The sequence below is a fragment of the Lepidochelys olivacea genome (genome assembly GCF_965140295.1).
Source record: "Lepidochelys olivacea isolate rLepOli2 genome assembly, chromosome: 21".
NCBI lineage: Eukaryota > Metazoa > Chordata > Testudines > Cheloniidae > Lepidochelys > Lepidochelys olivacea.
This window is the reverse complement of record NC_140431.1, coordinates 9,955,841-9,980,007: the sequence shown is the minus strand read 5'-3', so window position 1 is coordinate 9,980,007 and position 24,167 is coordinate 9,955,841. Positions and strand designations below refer to the sequence as shown.

General features: G+C 50.0%; 1 long non-coding RNA gene across 1 annotated transcript in view; it reads left to right on the top strand.

The window, feature by feature from the left end:
- Positions 1-3,528: 3,528 nt before the first annotated feature.
- Positions 3,529-24,167, top strand: part of LOC311510998 — a 120,941-nt gene continuing 100,302 nt past the window's right edge. Inside the window, exons 1-2 of the long non-coding RNA XR_014709177.1 lie at positions 3,529-3,609; positions 19,680-19,827. This is a non-coding gene — a long non-coding RNA (uncharacterized lncRNA). The remainder of the gene's footprint in view (positions 3,610-19,679; positions 19,828-24,167) is intronic.

Here is a 24,167-nt window from a genome sequence, read left to right as displayed (position 1 = left end):
CAGCCTAAGCCACAAGGTCTACACCACCATTTTAAATGCAGTAGCGGTAGCGTGCACCCGAGTTTGTCGCCCCGGGCTCGGAGGCCCGCTGATGTGGGTTGTGTAGATATACCCTTATCTGCTTCCACTGTACAAATCATCCCCTTGAGAGGACTCTAAGAAAGTGTATGTTATGCCATTTTAAGGTTCTTCGAGCCTTTCTTAGTTTCTCCTCTGAACTTGGTAGAGGATGTTTTCTGGGCCAGATCCTCAGCTGGTGGAAATCAGCATAGTTCTGTTGATTTAAACGGAGCTGAGGATCTGGCATAGTGGGTTTAAGTGGGCCTGGACTGGCACCTCCGATACCATCCCTTAGTCACAGCAATGTCATGCCTCTCCTCAGAGCTTTGCCACTGCCCATGGAGCATGTGTGACCCACCTCTTTTTCAGAGAAATTTTGCAGAGTGAAGTCTCGCAGCTTGTCAGTGTGGCCCCGCCAGCTAGCTAGCACTTGCTGGCAGCGGTGATTATTTCTGGCCAGATTCCCACTGGTGTAAATCAGCACAGTTCTGTTGATGATCATTGCCCATGGAGAGTGGTACCCTCGTGGCAATTTGCAAGAAGGCTGCAGAAGAGTCAGTGAGTGATCCCAGGAGGAGATGGGAGGCTCTCAGATGTTCTCCACATGCTGGCCAGAACTGAAAGATTCCTTTGGATGCCTCCCCCTCCCATTCGCGGGGGGCCTGGTCCCACTCTTCCTCCCCCACCATCATTGCCCAGCCCCTGTCTTCCTTCTGCCATTGCTCACCTCCCTGCTTCCCCTTCTTTTCCACCATCACCCATGGGCACCTGGCCTCCCAGCCCCTCCCTGATCAAGTAACTTCCCCATGACAGCTGCATGGAAAAGTTACAGTGCATTTTGTAGCCATCTTTAACGTGATGTAGCAAATTGGGAAATAAGGAGGCTGAGATCAGCCAGTGCTCTGACCAGCTGTGAGGGCCCGCAGATCACTGGTGGTCCCCGGGCCACGGCTCGAGATCCTCTGTAATACACCCATCCCCAGAATGAACGAAAGATCATTTAAAATGGTAACTGAAATCCAAATTTTCTTTGCAGTAAATACATAACCCAGTTAAAATAAATTGATTAGCAACGGATATCCTCTTAACACTCTTTAAACACTAACATCTGTGCGTAATAAATAATGTACACTGTAGATATTAATTAGAAGGCTTGGAGTGCTGTGGGAGGGCAGGCTGCTCAGAAATTCCACTGAGGGCCTGCTCTGCCAAGAAATTAGAGGTGAAGGATCATATGCCGATGCAGGCATATGAACATGGCCACACAAATGCACCCCCTCCATGCGCACAGTCATACACACACCCAGAGACACGCGTGCACATAGTCTCATGTAGGCACACAATTGCATGTACAGTCATTTGCTGCATGTATGATCACACATGTGCATAATCATGACCCATGTACAATCCTGACCTGTATGATCACACATGCAAGTATATACATGCATAATTATGACATGTAGAATTATAGACTGTCAAGGTTCCTCCCCCACTCTGAACTCTAGGGTACAGATGTGGGGACCTGCATGAAAACCTCCTAAGCTTACTTTTACTAGCTTAGGTTAAAACTTCCCCAAGGGTACAAATTAATTTTATCCTTTGCCCTTGGAATATCCACTGCCACCACCAAACTGTAACTGGGTTTACTGGGAAACGTAGTTTGGACACGTTTTTCCCCCCAAAATCCTCCCAACCCTTGCACCCCACTTCCTGGGAAAGGTTTGGTAAAAATCCTCACCAATTTGCATAGGTGACCACAGACCCAAACCCTTGGATCTGAGAACAATGAAAAAGCATTCAGTTTTCTTACAGGAAGACTTTTAATGGAAATAGAAGTGAAGGAATCACCTCTGTAAAATCAGGATGGTAGATACCTTACAGGGTAATTAGATTCAAAACATAGAGAATCCCTCTAGGCAAAACCTTAAGTTACAAAAAAGACACACAGACAGGAATAGTCATTCTATTCAGCACAGTTCTTTTCTCAGCCATTTAAAGAAATCATAATCTAACACATACCTAGCTAGATTACTTACTAAAAGTTCTAAGACTCCATTCCTGTTCTATCCCTGGCAAAAGCAGCATACCGACAGACACAGACCCTTTGTTTCTCTCCCTCCTCCCAGCTTTTGAAAGTATCTTGTCTTCTCATTGGTCATTTTGGTCAGGTGCCAGCGAGGTTACCTTTAGCTTCTTAACCCTTTAAGGTGAGAGGATTTTTCCTCTGGCCAGGAGGGATTTTAAAGGGGTTTACCCTTCCCTTTATATTTATGACATAGACATAAAACAGAATTGCATAAATATATGCACAAAAGTATAAATACACACAAAATCACATGCAAATACATGATCATGTGTATATATACATACACACATGATCAAGTACATACAATATACCCATAAGCACATACATGTACAGACACAACATAATGTACATGGAAATGCATAGCTGAGTAGTTGCATACATATATCCACTGCAGTTGCATATACAACATTATATACACAAAGTACATGTGCTGTGCTAAAGTACAGTCCCATATACTGTACAGTCACATACCCAATTACCTATGTCCAAAACATGTGTATAATCAAAAACACTCATGCGCACAATCAAATGCACACGCACTGATGTGTGCACAGAGACGCAGCCATATGCATCTGCGCAATCATATTAGACGATATGCATGCATGCATGTAGAAAGCTATAGCTGGTTAAACACACGTATACAACCATCTGCGCCCATGCATGATTACATTAAATATCCACACCAACGTAATAAATGACATAAATAAACAACACCCTTAGCAGCAATCAGTTGCTGTAAACACAAACAGCAATGCAATGCCCCTCTGCATGTACATTGGCCAAACCGGACAGTCTCCATGTAAAAGAATTAATGGACACAAATCTGACATCAGGAATCATAACATTCAAAAACCAGTAGGAGAACACTTCAGTCTCTCTGGTCACTCAATAACAGACCTCAAAGTGGCAATTCTTCAACAACAAAAACTTGAAAAACAGACTCCAACGTGAAGCTGCAGAACTGGAATTAATTTGCAAACTAGATACCATCAGATTAGGACTGGGAGTGGTTGGGTCATTACAAAACCTAAACTTAATTTCCCCAATACTAATTTCTCCCTACTGTTACTCACACCTTCTTGTCAACTGTCTGTAATGGGACACTCTCTTACCACTCGGTATCCTGCTGTTAATTGATTTATCTCATTAAACTGAGCTAACACTGGCTAAAGCAACCCACATCCTTTCATGTATTTATACCTGTTCCTGTATCTTTAACTTCATACATCTGATGAAGTGGTTCTAGCCCACGAAAGCTTATGCCCAAATAAATCTGTTAGTCTCTAAGGGCAGGTATTAACTACAAGCCGGATCGGGGATTGATTTATTGTGTCTCGTCTAGATGCGATAAATCGATCCCTGAACGTGCTCCTCGTCGACTCCGGAACTCCAGCTCGCGAGAGGCGGAAGTGGAGTCCACGGGGGAGCGGCAGCGGTTGACTCGCCGCCGTCCTCATGGTCAGGTAAGTCGACCTAAGATATGCTATTCGCGTAGCTGAAGTTGCGTACCTTAGATCGACCCCCAGTGTAGACCAGGGCAAAGGTGCCACAAGGACTCCTCATATTTTTGCTGATACAGACTAACACTGCTACCGCTGAAACATATAAAATGCTCTTAAATCAGCCTTTTTGACTGCCTGGCCCTGTTGCCCTGGTACCTGTGCTCGCAGATGTCTCTCCCTGAAACCACAGATGCAGCGTCTGAGTGTTTGTGGCCGAGGGCTGCTATCTTAGCGTCAGACTGCTCATCTCCTGGACTGTCGAGGGGTGAGGCTGCCTCTGTTCCAATCTCTCTCAATCCCTGGATCAGCCTGGATGCTGCTCATTATTTGAAAATCCAGCTACAGATACCCTGAACCGGCTGAGAGTTGCGCACTGCATATTAAAGTAAAGAGCAAAAGCCCTGGTTTAATTAGCCACCACGTGAGGGGATGTGATGCTCTCCCAGCTGTGGATCTAGGGTCCCTTTTGCCAGGTGGCTGGGTTCATTAGGACAGTAGCAGGGAGGAAGCACCAGCTGGCATTCCAAGCCCTTTCCCAGCATGCAGCAGGGCTGCATGTGTTGAATGTTTTGCTGGCTTTTTTTTTCTTCTAATTTTATCTCCCCCCCCCCCCCAACCACCACCCCCAAACCCCCCGAATAGTAGCAGTAGCTGGGCTTTCAGTCTGGAATGCATGGTGGGGCCACCAAAACCAGAAACATCTCCCTGATCACTCGGGACACCAGCTGGAGCCAAGTCAGGAGCTAAACGCCGTGATGGACCACAGGGAGGTGTGAGTGACTCTGCTGTTTCAGATGGGGGGGAAGGAAAGTGGGTGATCATAGACCCATCTGCCTGATGGTGGTCTTGCCTCATTCTTACTGTCCAATCTCTCCCAAAGGGTCAAACCCAACCATGGTGTGAGCAGGGTACCATCCTGAGGTCAGTAGCACCAACTTACATCCAGCCTGACTGCAGTTTGCACCAGAGCTGAATTCAGCTGCAATGCCATTTAAGCACAGTCCATAAATCCTTGCCCCTTCCCATATTCCACCGTGCCCCAGGATGTGAAGAAAACCAGGGAGATGAGTTTCAAGCCACAATCCAGTGTTAGGGGAGCAGTCCTCAGGCATGGGCTGTGTGGTATGGAGAACGGTGCTTTCAGTGAGGTTAGCTTTCGGTGACAGCCTGGCACTGGGTCGTGATTCTGAGGAAACTGGCCCTTGGTCAGAGGGCCTCCTTTTGTGCATGTGTGGCCTCCCTCATGTATGCACAGTCTTCCTTGCAGGCTGCCTTTCCCGGGTCCCCAGCAGCAGGTGGGATATTTTATTGTTCCTGTGAAATAGCAGCCAATGATGGCAGTGTTAGCCAGGCACTTTGTGGCCCTCGGTCAAGCAGTACAAATGAAACACTTTGCCTCCTGTATTCTTGCTACTCTTGCAGCTGCACCACTTTTTCTATAGGACCTGGGGCTGCCAACTTTTAGAATGAGGTTGATTCAGCCAGTCGCACCTGGAAGGGGTGGATCAGAGAACAGGGCTTTCCTGTCTTGAGGAGCCAAAACGGGGGCAAACGTTCTGCTATTTGGCTGGCTCGGCCCTGGGCGCTGGTGTTCTCCTCCAGGAAGTGATGGTGGCTGTACCCATTTGCTGACAGAGCCCTAGACCCAGCATGATGCTGCATCCATCCATTGTGCCAACTGACTTTCCGGTTCACGCCTTCCCAGCCCTACTTCTGTAAGGGGAAGAGCTGCGTCCCGTCTGTCAATGCTGCTTGGGAAAGGAGCCAAAGCCATGGCATTCAAGGCCCTTGCAGCACCCAGAGGAGCTCCATGGGTACATGGATGCTGTTGAGATCTGATGCCTGCCTGGGGGAGGTTGTCAGTATAGAAGGCCCGCACTTTGCACCGTGGAATGTTGTGACACCGACCGGAAATGGACTGTTCCGAACTGGCACCTCCAGCAGGCAGCATTTACATCGCTGGGAAACAAATTCCCAGCAATACAAGGAGAGCATTGACGATGAAGGGATCACCAAGGAAGGGAAGAGGACGGGACAAGTAGGCCTGCTCCAAATTCTGAGTACGTGCAAAGGGCTGGGTGAGCACCTACAAGACTAGCTGTGAAGCACACCAACCTCTGGGGTTTGCAGAACTGGCCTTGATATCTCAGAAGCTCATGGTCCTTCATGGAATTCTACATGCTTCCTACCTATGGGCTTGGGTGTACCATGAAGACAGCCTTTCCTGGGATGTTTTGGCTCTTCCACTTCTGCGTGCTAGGGGACTGGGGTACCTAGCAAAAACTGGGTTAAAAAAGTAAAATGGACTCCCCCAATCTGGGGGGCAGTTCAGCGGCAGGGTGCAGGGACCTGCAGGTCAGTGCTTGTGATACTCCATCCCTAGTTACTACTTTATTAATAATTAATAATAAAAACTGCAGCCTATTGCCTAGCCCCACTGCAGTTGGAGGTCAGGGGTCTGATTTCCATCCTCAGAACCAGTCCCCATGGCTTTGGTTCTGGGTCAGATCCCCCAAATGGGAGGGTCTATTTTCTGGTTCAGACGTGGCTGTGATCATACTAAAGCAGCCACTGAAGAGAGATTTTTGCTCAAGGTGGTAGAAATCTCCCCAGGTTTCTGCCACATGGGTCCAAAGCAACACAAGATTCCCCTCTGTTTGGGGCTGAAAGCATGAGAGCATCAGATCCAACCCCTATAACCCTGCTGCCCCCTCCAACCCACTCCCCAGTATATACTGGCCTAGTGGACCCCTCTGCCTGGGAGAGTGGTAATTCCACATGGCAAAAGGAAGGGAGCTTTCCGCTCCTAGGCCTGCCCAGAGGTTAACACATGGGAGAGCTACCACTGTGATCAGCCTCCCATGCCCCATCCTATTCATTAATCACCCACTCAGATCAGTGCCTGCAAAAGTAGGAAACCATTTTTCACTGCCACCCCTGCCCGCCCACCCCTTCTCCTGCAGGGCCTGCCCCTCCCAGCAGCCTAACTCCATGTGGTCCTCTGGTCCCCTGGCATTTGCAGGCCCCTCTGGAAGAAGATTTTGTGCTGCCTTCACCTTGCTGCCATTTTTTGCCTCCAGAGTCCCCTGGTGGAGGAAGACTGTCTCTCACAGCACCATATGGCACCATCCCAGCATATAATGGGAGGCAGAAGCCAGAGAGAGGTGTGTGAGGAGAACCGAGTTTTTCCTGCATGGAGCATGGAAACGGCTGTGGCATTTCTCTCTCTGCTGGAAGTCACAGCAAGGTGTATGCAGGCCCTTCTCCCACCCCAGGGTCCTGCTGCTCCATGAGGGAGAACTACAGAGCCCTCTTACCTGGGGAGCAGGCAGAGATGCCAGCATACTGCAGAAAGGAGACTCTTCCTGCTAACGTACGCCCTCAAAGGGGTACAGCGCAGTGAGGTCAGCTGCTCACCTCAGCTCTGGGGCTAGAGTCCTTCTCCAGCACTGCCCCTTGCCAATGGGCCATGCCCCGCAGCCACCTCTGTGAAAAGTGACAGCAGCTCTTTCTGTTCCATGCCTGCTACAGAGATTGCCACCACGGGGAGCCAATTAGTGCCAACTGCCATAGGGAAACTTTCCCACTAGGAGCTGGGCTGAGGCGACCAGCTCCCTTCATGAACGCCACCAGCAGCTATTTCTGAGCTGCAGTCCCTACTGCCCACGGCTGGCCTCAACATGGCCGTATAGCCACAATAAGCTCAGTAGCCTGTTCCCCCAGAGCCGCCCAGTCCCCAGGCAAAGCCTCCCCTTGGGATGTCATGCCCTTCCCCCTAGTGACTCCACACTGCCTTGATGCATTCTGTGACAGTGGCTGGGATGCAGCCATGGCTTGGCTTGCAGCACGGTCCATGGGAATGCTTTGTGGTAGGGGGAACAAGAGCTGCTCGTTAATTAGCCTTCCCTCGCTGGAGAGCATCTACTCAGGTGCTGCAACAACGCACAACTCCTGCCTTTTAATTTCCTGTGAGTAATTACTCAGTCACTATTAAAAAAGCAAACAACAAGCCCCTCACCCGGCTGTTCATACTCCTGGCTCTTAACCTGCTCCTCTATTCTAATTTGTCACTAGCAGCAGTTCCATAGCGAGAAGAGGAGTGGGATTGTGTTTACGGCACTGGGCTGGCAGTCATTGGGTCAATTCCCTGCTTTGCCCAAGATGCCTTGTGTGACCCTGGGAAAAATACTTCCATCTCTCCGTGCAGCTGATCCCTGTCTGTAAAATGGGGAGTCTGGCCCTTCCTTTCTGTCTTGTCCGTTTAGACTGTAAGCTCTTCGGGGCAGGGACTGTGTGTACATAGCACCTAGCACAATTGGGCCTTGATCTCACTTGTAGTGTCTATGTGCTGTTGGAGTGGCAGTCCATTAGAAACCTAATGAATTCAGTACGTACTTGTTTGCCCTGCGATAGTACCTAGAGGACCCAGTTGAGTGTGGGGCCCGTATGGGGATAGATGCTGGACAAACACCTATTGAAAAGACAGTCTCTGCCCCCAATGAGCTTACAACAGAAGTCAAATCTTGTCCGAGAAATCGTTTGCTGTGTTGGCCCAGCTTCACTAGTCCCTACAAGTTGGGCATTTTCTTTTCTTGTCATTTGCAAATCTCCAGCATCTTTAAACATTCTCTCCTGATGGAGAGCCTAGTGCATGAGCCTTGGATAAACCCACTGAGACTATGGGGCTTAACCATATGCTGAATGAATGTAATGTCCTTAAATGATTTGAGGCTGCTATGGTCTCAAACTCTCCATCTTTCTCAGGGATAAAGATTCATTTCTCTCTTCTTCCCTGTGTGTTTATTAATGATTTTCCAGGCCAGCCAAGTTATAAGGGTCAAGGCTGTTATTTCTGAAAAGATAGCTGTCAATCATCACCCTAGGGGCTTCCGCAATCCAGCCTGGTTTTCCTTCAGAAGGCCGAGAACTTGATCTTTTTGTGGTCTCCTGTAATGTCAATACTCAATGGGAACACCTTGCTGGTATAGGTCACAAGTGCCATGAGTTTGGAAGCTCTCTGAGAGGAGGCCCTAGATCATTAAACCACTGCGAAGTTTGGTAAAGTTGTCTGCCTCTTATTAAGTATTATTATCTGTAGTATTGTCATCCCTAGGAGCCCTAGTCATGGGCCAGCCCCACACTGTGCTAGGCGCTGTACAAACACAGAACAAAAAGATAGTCCCTGCCCCAAACAGCTGACAATCTCTGAGATGCTGTAGGGCAGGAGGGAGGTGCATTGGCAGAGCTGGGAAGGGGGCTGTGGGCTAGGAGTGGAAGGATGGGCTAGTGCACGAGCCTTGGGCATGGGTGCAGTTCTTTGCTCTGCTAGAGCCGCCCTGTGAGACCATGGGTAAGCCCCTCTGCGCTCTGTGTAAAATGGAGATAACGCTACATACCTCGCAGGCATGTGGTAAGGCACTCAGATATGATTGTAATGGGGGTCATACAACTACCATAGGTAGGGTAAGGTGCATTGCCAGAGTTGTGCAGACTCAGCACAACAGGGGGTGCTGCAAATCCAGAGTGATGTGCATTGGGCAACCCTGCGAGAGCCATGGTTGGCTTAGGAGGACAGCTCTGGTTCAGGGTTGAGGTGCATGAGGGGAGACAGTGCCGCAGCAGGGAGTGCTGTAGACCAGAAGGGAGGTGCGTTGCCCAATCAGCATTTTGGGCTGTGACCTTTGGTTTGTGGCACTGAGGTGAAATAAGAATAAAACCTCTGCAGGCTTGGGGGAGAGAGAGGCCAAGGAGGTTGAGGTGAGTGAGACCCAGCATTCAGGAGAGCTGGGGTTCGGCCATGAACTCACCTCTTCATCTGGACTTGCAAAACCAGAAACAATTTGCAAATGTTTTTAGGCTAAAGTTTGAAAAAAGACACAGTGGAAATCCCCCCTCCCCTCCAGCTCAAACCCCTTCAGCCAAGATGTCTCTGTCGGCCAGGGAAGGAAGAAATGTGACCAACAAGCCAAACTGTGGGTGACAGCTGCTGAACGTTCCACCTAGTAAAGCAGAGCATCCTCTTCCCCGCAGATATTCCAAACTACAATGCACAATGCTAGAACAATACCACACAGGGGTCCTGGTCCATGGCCGAGGCTCCTAGGCACTTCAGGATTACAAATAAATAGTAGGCTTCAGAGTAACAGCCATGTTAGTCTGTATTCGCAAAAAGAAAAGGAGTACTTGTGGCACCTTAGAGACTAACCAATTTATTTGAGCATAAGCTTTCGTGAGCTACAGCTCACTTCATCGATGAAGTGAGCTGTAGCTCACGAAAGCTTATGCTCAAATAAATTGGTTAGTCTCTAAGGTGCCACAAGTACTCCTTTTCTTTTTGCAAATAAATAGTATGTATTATAATAGCTTTATTCAGCACATGGACGTGTAAAATGCTTGTAAAGTGTGTGTACCTCCCCTTCTGGTGCTTAAAGTCCACTGAGGAGCTGAGGGTACTTGGGTCACCAGCTCCTAGTGAGTGTAAAGAACAGGTCAGCCGTCCCCTACAGGGAACATGACGGTGCGGTGGAATTCACAGCAAAATGACAAATCTGCATTTTTATAGCATGGCCTTTCCGGCCACGGAGCTTCACAAGCCTTAGCCTGCAAGGAACATTTAGTATTGTTATCGCCCTTTTACAGATGAGGAAACTGATACAGCAGGGAGGTGGAATGACAATACCAAGATCACACAGTAAACAAATGGCAGAGCCAGGTGTGGAACCCAGGAGTCCTGACCCCTGCTCTTTCTCCTCTAATGGCTAGAGCATAGTGAGTGTATTGTATTGTATTATAGGTTTCTAGCAGAGCCTGGGGAAGGCACCTGGGGGAAGACTCTATTGCTGAGGTAGCCAGACAAAGGCTGGCACCAAAATTCTTCGCTCCCATGCAGCCAACGTCAGGCCATGCCAGCTGGATCTTGGAGTCCAAATCCTAAATGAAACAAAGGAAATTCCCTGCTTAGTCAGTTCCCTGCACCAAGCCAAAGAATGGCTGCTGTAGTAGTGCTGGTGGAAGGTGCTGGCTGGACAGCCCTGGAAACTGGAGGTTTCTCTTTATCCCTAGAACATGTACACCATGGACATTGGCAAGGCAAGGTTCTCCTGTGCCATCCTGCTAATGGGCATAAACTGCTGCAGGCCTGCTCTGGAAAGCCCTGTACTATGTAGTGCTGGGATGTCGCACACAGAAGCAGCTGCTTCTTTACTGACTTTTTGGCCTCTGCTAATTCTTGCTGCCAGTGGAAGATTCCCCCCCCCCCTTGCCCATAATGCCTTTCTCAAGCAGTCCTTTAAATTTGGCAGAGCCCAGGACCCCTTAAGAGGCCATTTTGCAAATGGCTGCTGCTTGCTGAGTTTTATGCTCTTCCTGCTGGTGTGTTTTCTTTGCAGCCATCTCGGTTCTCTTTCTTATCCTAGAGGAGATGCTGGCTTATCCTCACAGGCCTGTCCCATCCCTGGTGCCTCTGTTAAGACTGACTGTGAGATGTCCATTTATGGAACAGGCTGGGTTTTGTGATGAGGACACCTGTCTACTAGGAATGGGGCTGAGACCCACCAACCTGCAGCCTCAAAGGGCCACCAAGCAGGAAGGAGGCAGAGGTGTGGAGAGAGGAGCCATTGAAGGGCTAGAGAGGAGAGATGGCTCCCGATGGCCAAAGGGGTAAGGCTGCTATAAGGCAAACAGTGATCATCTAGTCAAAGTTTAATGTATTGAACGTACAAGCATCATCCTTGGCCAGCAATGCTCTTGCATAGCCCAGTCATGATCCTTAGACTCTTGCTAGGGTGGAAAGGGAAAGGAGAGGCTGAGGAGCCCTGGAAAATGAGGAGGAAGAGAGGGATTTCTTTGTGATGAAGAGGAAAGAGAGCTTGAATTCCGATTGGAAGCTCTGTGGGGCACAGACTGTTTATTTGCTTTGTGTTTGTACAGCACTGGTACCATGGTGTCGTGGACCATGACTGGGGCTCCTAGGAGCTATTGCAATACATATAACAGGTGGGGGCTCGCCCTGCAACATGCTAGCTGCTACTCCTCTTCCCCCCCAAAAAATCCTCAAGTGGTCCCTGCTGCACAGATTGAATCACATCGGGACTTTTCTGCTCGAGAAAGATTCAACGCCCCGCCCACCAAAGGAAAGAGGAGATGAAATAACAGCACCAAAGTTCTTGCCTGGGGCAGGGAGGGGAAGCGAAGAGTTGTTGAGCTTCTGGCCCTATTCTGATTGGTCCAGAACTGGCTCCTCCTCACCCTGCTGCCGTTTCATATACCAATTCCGCCGGTGCAGGCTCGGTGGCCAACGCACCATGTTGATGAAACTAGGCAAGGTCACTCCGTTGCAGGGATGGCTTTAGCGGGCGTTCCTGAGTTCACCTGCGCCACAGAAATCTGAACAGTGCAACCCGGTGCACAGGGGGGCAGTGCCACTCAGATTTGTGCCGACGGCCCCTGATGGAGGGGCTGCTGGGCCACACCTGAGTGGGGCTGCGACCCCATGCACCAAGTTGAAATGCCCAGAGCGGGGAGCTGGGCCCAGCCTTGTGGAACCCACTTCTGCCTGGTGAATGCAGGGTACATTTGCTTTCTGGCCCTGCCCTTCCTCCCCTCCCCTCGGCGCTGGACCAAGATCAGGGTTGCGATACCAGGGTGGAGGGCGACCCCTTCTCATGTCTGAGAAGAGCTTAGCAGAGTGCACCCATTGCATGGGGAGGCTCTGCACTCATTTACCTCCGAGGGGTCCTTGGCAGGCTCTTGTTCATTCCTCCGCTTGTTCACTACCCACCACCCTTCCATGTTATTCCTTACCGTGCAGATCAGTTATTGGCATGGGATGCAACCGGCGGTTCCCAGTTGATTCCAAACAGCATCATTAGTGTGATAACATCCCCCTCTTAAAAGCCTTGAGATGGACCTTGGGGAGGTGCCATGGATAAAATAGTACAGGCAGCCTCAAAATTTTGTTCCTCGCCCTCAGCCTGGGGGGAATTGTGAAGGCAACTAGCAAAGCTGTGACATTTTCCAGAGATGGAGATAGTTGCTGCCCTGCTTTTAAAAATCCCTTGGGAAGTTGGAGTTGAAAGAATCTCATCTCTGGTTTGCCACCATCATAACAACTGACAACCCTGGTCCCCAACAATGAGATGCCGTTTGACAAAGAAAACAAGATCCCCAAAGACTCTGGATTTATTGTTTAAAATCTTTGACAAGTTCGTTAGTACGCCAGAGGCAGGAGCTTTACTGAGTTTGCAGCAGGGCCCGGGAGGGTAGGGGGTGTTTATGCTGCAGCTGTAAGTAAGCCTCCTAGCCTGGGGCTGTGGACTGGCACTAGCATGCTGAACCTTCCTGTGTGGACGTTGATTTGATGTTGCAGCTGGGGCTCAGTCTCAGTCTCTCAAGGCTGGGTACAGAGGGAGAGAGACCGTCACTGCTTTGAAGAGCTTACAATCTAACTAGACAAGACTGAGAAAGATTGGGAGGAGAAGTGACAGGGCCAAGGTCACACGCAGCTCAGTGTCAGAAATAGGGATAGAAGCCAGCCTCAGGGTTGCTTTAATTACACAGCTGTAGCAACATCCCCAGAGGGCAATTACGCCAGCAAGGGATTAATGGAGAGCAGCAGCATTCTGGCCATGTCCCCTGCCTTAGGCCCACCTTGATCACTCTGCTCCATGCCAAGGGAAAATGAGAGGGGTCATGTGGAGCCTGGTTATAGCAGTTTTACAGCGCTTTGCCCTGCTGGAGCACAGAGTCTAGCCTCATAGACAGCAGGCTATGGGTATTTGGGCTCCCATTGCTACAGCTCCGTGACCAACTCCGAGATCGTGCCACCCCCGAAGACGGGTCGTGGCTAGGAGCCCAGCAGCTGGGCTGTGAGTGGCAGATGGGTGATGGATATTGGCACTATCCCCACAGAACTACTGTTGTGTAAGCCACAGTAGCAGCTGAGTTAAGTCTATGAGAGCAGCACAGGGCTATGACCACTGATACCACTGCAGTCACAGCCGGCCGCTGGTCTCTAAGCCCCAGCCTCAAGATTGCAACTATCCACTCCCTAGCCATCGCTGCGTGTAGGTTACAGCTCTCTCAGCCCTCATCAATGTGGCACTGGGGACGGCGAAGGGTAGAGAGCTGTCGTAAAGAGAGAGGTCGGGCAGATGGCAATAGAGGGAGAGTTATAAAGAGATTGTTCCTAAAACCCTAGGGGAGAATGAGAGCATTTATCACCTGAATCAACCAGGGACAGGCTATCAAACAAAACTAAAAAGAGATTCTAATTTATGGTGCACAGTAAAAGTATCCTGGGAACTGGTTATGAAGAAGAATTCATTCTCCCTCTGTCTCTGTGTATCTTTAAAGATGATAAACTACATTACGGCTCTTCCTTCTACCCACGAAGGCAGGGAAATACACTCCCTCTTAGAACTCTCTCCATCAGCTTCCTTTCCTGCCCCTACAGAGGCTGCTGAAAAACAGACCTTTGAGCTTTCGCTGAAGAGATCAAGGTCTCTGCTGCTGGGAACCAGGGACCTCCAGGCATGGGGTGGAGTTACCTTGTTGCCCAGGAGTTGTCTGGGTGTCGTACAATATGGCTCAGTGGAAAGCGCATATATTCTGATGAACAGGTTAAATCAGTGCATCTTTGCAGGTGTTTTGCACCTGCCAACAAGCGGCCAGATTCTCTAGTCGGGCTTAGCCAAAGCAAGACTCTTCTCGGCAGTGGCTGCCGTTGCTGGCCTGAATTTTTAACAAGCGATTTTGGTGCCTAACTTGAGACACCTTAAAAGACACAGGCTTTTCAGAGGGCAGCTGCCCCTTTTGTCTCATGTCAGGCACCTAAGGTCACTTCTGAAGATTTAACTCTGTGTGATCAACTCACGCCTGCAGCTGAGACGCAATCTGGAAGTCTACCTCCATGCTAGGTAATTAGCTGTGCTGTATTAACGTAGCACCTCACCATCTTTAATACAGTTGCCCTGGTAACCCCACTGTGGGGAAGGGAAGCGCCTTTATCCCCACTTTACACACAGGGTACAAAAAGACTTGCCCAACCTCTCCCAGGAAGTCTGTGATAAAGCAGGTACTTGAACCCAGGGGTCTCCCACACCAAAGACTAGCACCCTAGTCACTGGGCCATCCTGCAGCCTTGTGAGTTTAAAGGTGTCCGCTCTGCCAAGCTGAGCAGATCCCTTCAATAAAATTCTGCTGCCACTGTCCTGCTAGGAACCCTGCTACACCTTACTCGGCTGCATGCTGCTGCGTTTTGTATGGACAGGGATTGGTTGCTGGTAGGAGGTGGAATCCAAGAGTCTTTAAGGAGCACAAAACCTAAATTCTATTTAAAAGTGCGAAGGCAGCCTTGGACTCACCCTCTCTCGTCCTCCTCCTTAGCCACAAAGCCACTCTGCCAAGGGTTTGGGCTTTGATGGGCCTCAAAGCACAGAATAAAAGGCCTAATTACATGCTGACAGGTGAGGGCAGCTATGCTGACAGCTGCAAGGTGCCTTCTGCCCAGCTCTTCGGAAGGAAAAGCTTCCCACAGAAGGAGCCGTTTCTGTTTCATGTGCACAGTCGGTGGCTCCTGCAAAGGCTTCTTTCAAGTGTGTGTACAGAGGCCCATGTGCAGCGGACCTCTTCACCTCCAGATATTTATAGTCCAGGGAGGTTTTCCCCTTGGCAGTGCACCTGCTCCTTTTCCCCTCTGCCACTTTATCTGTCTTTCTTCCTCCTTCCCTCTTGTTATTTCTAAAGGGGGTGAGCGAGAGAGGACGGACGGCTTGAGCAAGTTTATCATGCTGCCAGGCCTCTGCCAGCTATTTATGGCATGGCTGGGCACTAGGCACAATCCTGCCCATCGAGCTGGAGTCAGGTATTGCCTGCACGTGGCACAGGGCTTGGGAGATTCTCCAGCCCAAAGAGATGAGGGAGTCTCCATATTCCACTCTGCTAGAGCGCACACCATTTCAGTAGGGAAATCTCTCCATAAGGGAGGAGGGGGGCAGGCTGTAGGGAAGTATGGCCTTATGGTTAAGGCACTGGATTATGACTCAGAAGATCTAGGTTCTGGCTCTGTCAGATTCCCTGTGTGACCTTGTGCAAGTCACTTCCTTGCTCTGTGCCTCAGTTTCCCCATCTATAAAATGAGATAATAACCCTTTCTTTGGCTGTCTTGTCTATTTAGATTGCAAGCTTTTCAGTGCAGTGAGTGTCCCTTTGTGTGTGTGTGTGTGTTCACAGTGCCTAGCACAATGGGGCCCTGATCTTGATGATGCCTAGGGCCCCAAATGTAATGCAAATAATGACACAGAGTTAGAATGGACCTGCATAACTGAAGTCAGTGGGAGTTTTGCCACTGACTCCCATGGTGCAGGAGCCGTGAATTAATCTTTACCTCCCGAGAGCTGGGGTTCAACCCCTCATGTAGGGCTCAAGTGAAAAGGAGCTTGCCTGGTCCCTCCATGTACACATCACACAAACCCCTATGAGATTTGCCTGTGGCTGCGTGGGAGGCTCCCAAGCAGATGAGCAGGGTCAGGCCTGAGGAACAGTAACACAGCTGTGCATGGGGAGTCCAGGAGTGGAATACCATGGGAAGCAGCAGGGCAGGGCTGAGGGACATTGGCAAAGCTGTCCAGGAACTCAGGACGGGGATAGCTGGGGGTGCTGTAATGCCAAGGTGAGCAGAGCTGTGTGAGGGATGCTGCATTGGGCCAGACTCGAGCCAGTGCTGGCCATCCCTCACTTTCAGAGCACCAGCGCAGGGTAATGAAAGAATGCTATTAGCTGGAAGCTCTCTGGGGTAGGGGCCATCTTTTTGTTCTGTCTTTGTACAGCACCTGTGGCATGGCTGGGCACTAGGCACAACCCAGCCCATCAGAGCTGGAGTCAGGTATTGGAGGTGACTGGGGTCCCTAGGTGCTACTGCAGTGCAGATCATAATAATTATGGTGACAGACAGATCACAAAAGCAGCCTTTTTTTTTCTGACAGCCCCTTTCCCCCCTCCAATGCAGAGTTGAATTTTTATAGAAACTTTTTTCCCAGCATGCCTAGCTCAGGCTGGCCCTTTAAATTTGGCAGAGCCAAGCAGCCGTAGCCCGAATAGGGTTGTTTTGCAGCAGGCTGCACCTTTCTCTTCTCCAGGGGTAAATAGCTGCTGTATTTTCATTTCCTTGTGAGGTTTCCCTAGGATTGGGTTGGGGGTGCTGCTGGGCAGGGGCTCCTAACCTTGTAGACATTAAAACGTCTTGCAGCGTGTGGTGCTAATGCCGGCTGGAATTTTCCAAAGGGCCTAGCTGGGGCCAGGTTTTTGTAAGGGCTCAGTTCTCAGTCAGGCCCCTAAATAGGTGGCCAGATTTTTCCGAAGAGTCCGGCATGTCCAGGGTGCACGTCACTGTCACGGTGGAAGCTGCTGCGTGCTGAGTCCTCTGGGAGAGCTGGCTCCAGTTGTGGGGGCTTTGCTCTTTGGAAAATCTGGCCCCATTGTAGTGGAGGACAGGAGCTACCTCAAGCAAAGAAAGGATTTAAGCCAAGAGAGTTAGTAGGAAGAGAGCCGCACCTTTCAGCAGATGCTTGGGGGAGAACAGAGAGCCCTGGAGGAGAGGACATGGAGCAGCTTCAACTCTGGTTGAAGTCAGTGGGACCTAAGGAAACAGGAGGGGCTCCGCCCTGGGAGGGACAGTCTAGGAATGTGCAATTCTACTGGGGGAACAACATATCAGGCCCTGTCTCTGCACGACAGGTGAGATTTCAAGGCCCTTGGGTGTCCCATTTGAAAGTCTTCTCCAGCCCTGCACCTGGGATCCCCACCCCAAGCCTTCCCTCCCTGGCTCCAGGGAAATGGCATGTCAGGCATCAACCTGTGCCTGGAAATTAAAACCTGATAAGAGGCTGGGGCCCTGCCAGCCACCTGGGGCGTCCAGTTTTTCACCAAGACTTCATATTAGAACTGAGATAATGAGAGCTCCAAAGTATTGCAAAAGTCACCAGCTGTCTGATGCCAAGCGGCTGAGCCGTACTTCTTGGATGTTCCTGGATTGACTTGCTGTAATGCCTTGTTTGTCAGGACATCTGGAAAATTCCCAGCCGTTTCCCAGCCTGTTGACAATGCAGCAGCCGCGATGGCTTGTGACAAGCCATATAAAGATCTCATCATCAGCCCTTCTTTTCTCTCCCTTTTCAGACTGCAGTTAAAATCCTACTGCTTGCACATGTGTCCTCCTCCATGCCTACAACACCCCACCCTACTTTCTGGGTACCCTGCACCCACACCCTACCTGCTGGCCCAGGGGCTTGTCCAAAGCGGATGATCACTCAGACTCAAATCCTGCCCCCCTCCCATCCCCACCACAGGGGGCTTCTTTTCATTGGAGCATTAACTGCTGGTTTCACTCAATTGTTCCTGCTCCGTTGTCCCCTGTCCACGCACAAAACCCCCTCCCTCATGTGCAGTAGGGCTAGTGCCATGACTTGGCTGGCATGGCGGGAGATATAGGCTAAAGCCTCCATGGAACCCAGGGGTGACTGTGTGTTACAGGTCCCCCTCTGCACCCATCTGCAGGGGACAGGTGGTGGTACAGCCCCCAGCTTTGGGGCCAGGGCACTTCAGCTCAAGCAGCAGCAGCTCATTCTTTTAGCTCTGCTGGGCCTCGGGTCAGTCCCCAGTGCGGCCGCTGAAAGGCTGGTTGTCCACTAACTCAACCCATCTGTAGCATGTATGCAGGCTAGTACTGCTACACAGCTCTTGAGAGCCGCCGGTCCTCCAGTGTCTTCCCACAATCCCTCCTGGGCCGTCATGTCTTGCCATTCAAGGTCCAGAGGGCACTGGAACCAGTTGGGTTATGTGGGGTGTACAGGGGCAGGCCATGGCAAGTCCGTGAGTGTTGAAGCCAAAGTCGGTATGGGGAGGGGCACAGCCAGCTGATCCATACCTGTAGGCAACCACCTGCTCAGAGCTCAGCCAGCGTGGGTTGGGGTGGAGGATTGACTCTGTCCCCGCCCCAACCCTGGTAGAAGTCTCTTGTTGATACTGGGAAGAGGGGTTTGTTCTCTGTTGTGGTGCCAAGCGCTTCTCTTGGAGAGAGCGCAGTGATTTGTATCAGGAGCCCAACTCCGCCGAGGCCTTGTCTCTCTGACATGGCCCTGTTGAGACTCATTGTCTCTTTCCAGTGACAGTATGTTATGCTGGGCAAGGCAGTTACGAGTTCCTGGCTAGCTGTAGCGTTCTCTGCAGCGATGGTGGGAATGGCATTTTGGACCATATTAGCCTGTTGGTGCTGCTGCTAAAAGGGTCTTTTTCGGACTGGAGTTGTCACTGCTCTCACCCTTTCCCTTGGACGCTGTGTGGATTGGACAGTTAAAAATGCTGAATGCAACACAGACACGCGTGCACTCACGCATGTATGGTCACACGCATGCAGCCGGGCACACATTCAGAAGCATGCATTGCACCCACGCGCGCAGTCAGACCTGTCTGGTCATGCATGCGCTCACACACATTTGTTGCCCACGCGTTGCTCACCGTGTGTGCGCTCAGTCTCGACTTTCACATATAAAGAGAGACTCATTGACATGCATGGACTGCACACCACACATACATCCGTGTGCACGCCTTTGTGCAGGCGCGCACACACAGATTCACACATGTTGAACTGCACACTCTCACATTCGGTCGTGTACAACTGAACAACTTGAAGCAAACATTGACAGGAGTGAAGGGACTGTGGGGCAGGATTCCCTTCTGTCAGCATGCATACACCCACTTTGTAGGGGTGTAAAATGACCCCTCAAGATGCCAGGAAGAGGAGAATTGGGCCCCAATCTGTTTGTTTTTTTTATTTCTGATCTGAAGCGGCACATTATTAACACACCTCATCAAGGGTACATCTTCTGGAGCAGGAGCATTTTCTTGAGCGCTTTGGGGGCCCAAGGCTATGAAGGAAAGCTGAATCCTTGAAGCGCTAAGGTTAACAAACATAAGATTTTTGTTTTTCCCGCAGTTACTGATCAAGGAATGTTGTTTTGTTTTTTAAATGGAAGGAGAGAACATTCCTGGCGGAGATTTTTGGAGCTGAACAACAGAGGATAAGCCAGCCAGCATGGGACCAACAGCATTGTAAGAGCAGCATGAGAAGATCTGTGTGGCAGATCAAACTGACTTGGAGCACAAAGGAGGTCGCGATGTAATGTAAGTACATAGGCACTGGTATCTCCACTCTGCTGCATTCTTACAGCGAGAAGCCTGCTATGCAGAGTGAGTCTGTCACCCTAAGGATACAAAATGTGACGCTCTTTATTAGGCAGGAGATGCTGAAATGTGTCCAATTAATGAGACATTAACAAATGGTGCAGCAGAAATAGAAGCTACTGACACTGAAGATATTAACTTCATCTTCCCTTCAAGCACTTTGATTAGCTGTGGCCTAAATGATCAGCCAGGCGGGGTCTGGTTCCCCTTTGCGCAGGCGTCTGTAAAATGTGAGCTTACAAAATGAAGCCGCAGGCGCTGATCAGTGTATTTACACCTCTGCCTCATTGGTTTGCACATGACATGGTGGGGAGGGGGACAGCTAAAGGCGCAAGGGCTTGGACCTGCACTTGCAATTCAAAGGAGGATGCGTAATCAGAGGCATGGGTTTCATACCTGCTAAAACATGGCCCCCCCCCAAATTCATCCCTCTCTGTGCATTAGATTTCATTGTACATTTGCAGTGGTGCGTTTGGGAGTCGCTGAAACACGCCCTTGAAAAGCGTAAGTGATCCACAGACCACCTTGCTTTGCGAAAACGATCCCTTGTTTTAAAGCAATGAGGGCATTGTTTTCCCACTGTGTCCCTCCCAAAAGGTCTCAAACTCTAAAGGTACAGCCTTTATTTCTCTCCTCCTGTGTCTGTTTCAGAAGTTGGGGCATGTCTGATGCCTCCTGTAGCTGGAGATATCAAGCCATGTACATCCCGTGGTGTCATTCCACTGAATGTGGCCTGATATTGCTCACCACCATGTGGCACTGTGGTCTGGTTCTGTTACACAGGCTAAGCAGAATCGATGTAGGTCAGTATGTGGATGAGATCTCCAAGAAATATCTAGCTTGCTGCAGGAAATGGTATTGGCAATTGTCTTGAGTCAATTGTTAAAGGCAATGGGTTGATCTAGGTCAGTGGCTCTCAAACTTTGTTACTGGTGACCCCTTTCACATAGCAAGCCTCTGCATGCGACCCCCTCCCCTTATAAATTAAAAACACTTTTGTATACATTTAACACCATTATAAATGCTGGAGGCAAAGTGGGATTTGGGGTGGAGGTTGACCGCTCGCGACCTCCCATGTAATAACTTCACGACCCCCTGAAGGGTCCCGACCCCCAGTTTGAGAACCCCTGATCTAGGTGCTCCCACTGGACAAGACATAAAATCACAGCCCTGAATGTTGGCTGTTAAAGATCCCCTAGCCCTTTTGTCCGACGAGGGGTGTTCTCTGACATCCCAGCCAAATTCTAATACATTCTTTGAGCTTCAATCCTCTGTGCAGTCTCAGCTGGATACTGTCTTCTTAGCTTCCTGTTCCAAACTGTTATGTAATGTTGCTGTATGCCGTTAAACAGCTGCCCTGTTCCACCCAAGAGGTGGCTTGTGATTCAGTGGTAGGTGAATTGACTCCTCTATGTCCCTCTTACTTAAGAGAGTTGGTTAATTATTCCTAAACTTTGAGCAAATCAGATCAAAAATGTTACAAAGAAGCATTCCAGTTTGCATGAAATGAACCTTCACAGAAAATTCAATCAGAATAAAGACAACCCTAGAATTTTCCCATGTTGCCAACAAAAGACCTGGCAGTTGTCAGACCAGATACAAAAGCCCCATACAGAGTAAACCCACCCCCAACCCTCTTGGAAAGCTGTTAAACACAGGAAAACCTTGTGTATTCCTGAAATGAGCCATTAAACAGATCCAGCTAACAGGTGTTCCTTTAAAAGGGCCTCCTAAGCTCTCAGAAACAAGGGGAGCGGGAGTGTTTGACTCTAATCATACACCGAAAGCATATTCATTTTCACAGTAGGATGACAGGCTGCCTTGTCCAAAAACCCAGCATACCACAGGAAGTGTGTGTTTTTGTAGGCGCTGTTACAAGCAGGACCAAATGAAAAGCCAAATCTCAGCCTTTCTCTTCTTGCAATTCCATAATCTAGTTTGGAATATTATATTACTCCCGACTCCCATCTGCTTTTGTTTAGTGCAGTGCTATTTATTCCCTCCTCCTTCCCCGTCTCCAATTAAATTAGTCACTAAAATCCAGTGCATTAGCTAGTAACGTGTCCACCTTCTGCTGTGTGATTTCCCTGGGTGCTGCCCCAGCGGTTTGTTGTTGCTTAAATCGGTGCATTGCAACGTGGCATGTTCCATTTTTGCAGTTGGGTCTAGTGGCTGCGGCAGCGGAAAGGCACTCGGGAGACCTGGGGTCTATTCCCAGCTCTGTCCTTTCCCCTGCCTGGGCTTCTATTTCCCCTTCACCCTTTGGCTGTCTTGTCTATTTAGACCGAGAACATCTCTTGCTGTATGCATGTGCAGCGCTTAGCACAATGGAGCCTGGTCTGTGCCTGGGGGCTGGTGTGCGTTAGAGAAGCCATGGGGCTGCTTCATTGGTTGGGGAGACTGTAAGGAACCCCGCTCCGGTGGAAGAGCAGCAGAGATGGAGTAGAGCTCTGACACGTGGCTTCTCCCCCTCCCCGGTGCGTCCCTTTTCTCCCCGTCACACCCCCTGTGCCAGGGTAGGACTAGGGCAGCTGCCACAGGAGTTAGTTTTGACACCAGGGGGGTTCCCCTGTGCTGCGGAACTCTCTGCTATCTGGCAGCCAGAGTCTGTCCCCTTTGCAGTGTTCATCTGGCACAGGTGACACCAGAGCAGGTTGTCTCCCTTATACATGGTTTCAGAGTAGCAGCCGTGTCCGTCTGTATCCGCAAAAAGAAAAGGAGGACTTGGGGCACCTGAGAGACTAACAACTTTTATTTAACAAATAAATTTGTTACTTTCTCAGGTGCCACAAGTACTCCTTGCCCTTGTACATGGTTCCATTGCAAGAAATCGCCATTTACTGGAAACATCCCTCTCTTGGTGTGTCCCATGAAAAACATCCCCCCTCTGTGCGAGTCCTCCCAGCTAGCCGTGTGTCTTGCAGCATTTGCCTGTCAAGCTTTTATCCCCGTCGGTCCCACTAGTGCAGAAAGCAAATGACTCAGCTCTGATCAAAGATTGACTAGTCGATGGGAGGCTACAAAAGCTTTGCAATGTTTTTAACCAGGATTAAGCCCCAGTCCAATATGGCGGTCCCTATGTACAAATTTCCCAGGCCAGCGATGGACTCGTGGACCGGTAATCCCCACAAAAACATGCCGCACTCGAAGAAAGATGTAGAATCATCAGGTGAGACTCACAATGGACTTCTGCACTGTTCTCTCTGATGCCGACTGCCTAGGGATTGCCACTTGGCTGATTTGGCCGCTTGGATTTGGCTGAAATTCGGCACCATTGTGCAAAGCAGAGGCACCACTTAAACCCTATGTTAAGGACTCACATGGTGCACATACTTTGTGCTGACTCCCGGACTACAGCACCTCATAAACATTTGCAAATACCCTGTTTCTAGTATTTAAAAACAGAACACAAAAAGCAGCTAAGCTCTACAGTAAAGGTGGGGCCCTAAGACCATGTGCAGACTACGGATCTGCTCCAATTACAATTACATGTACAAGGGAAAGGAGTACTTGTGCCACCTGAGAAACTAAACCCCGGTTTCACACAGTGATTAGCTCCAGCTCTGCACCAGTGCAAGGTCTTGGGTATACGGCGACAGCTGCCCTATGCAGAGCTGGAGCTAATCACTGCGTGAAAGCGGGGTGAGCAAATAACACTGCGGGGTCTCTTGGTGCAGCTGCAACAAACAAGGGCTGTGTTTGAGGCAAATGCCCTGTGTGGTACAGGCCTAAAACTAGCAGGCAGGTGTATTCATAGCCATGAGCTTCACTAACAATCCAGCTGAACGCTGCGCTTAACGTATGCGTCAGGCATGCAGCCGTTCCGTCACCCCCCTCAACTCCCAACTGGGGCCACCAAAGCTGTTTAAATGCATTTCTTTCCCCTCCTCCCCCCTGCCTGTGGTTCTCCTTTTGTTTTTGCTCTCGCCCTTTGTGTATGTGTGTATTGATTTCCTGCTTGCCACCAGCTGCAGTTCACTCCTGGTCCTGTTCCCTCTGCTTGGCTTTGAGTGCAGAGAGCAAGGCAGCCTCAGCCAGCTGTGACCTCCACCACAGATCAAGGCGGGCCATTCGATAGGCAGGTCTGGGTCTTCGGTTAGTCTTCATGACCTTGCAGAGCCAAAGGGGATTGAAAAGAGAGGGTGATGCCAGCAGGTGGGAATGTAATGGCCAGCTCTGGAGGGGAAGCGCCAGTCATAACTGCCTGCCCATCCTCTACAGCGCCCCTGGGGTCTGCCAGTCGTCATAACTTAAGGGGCAAATCCTCCAAAGGTGCAGAG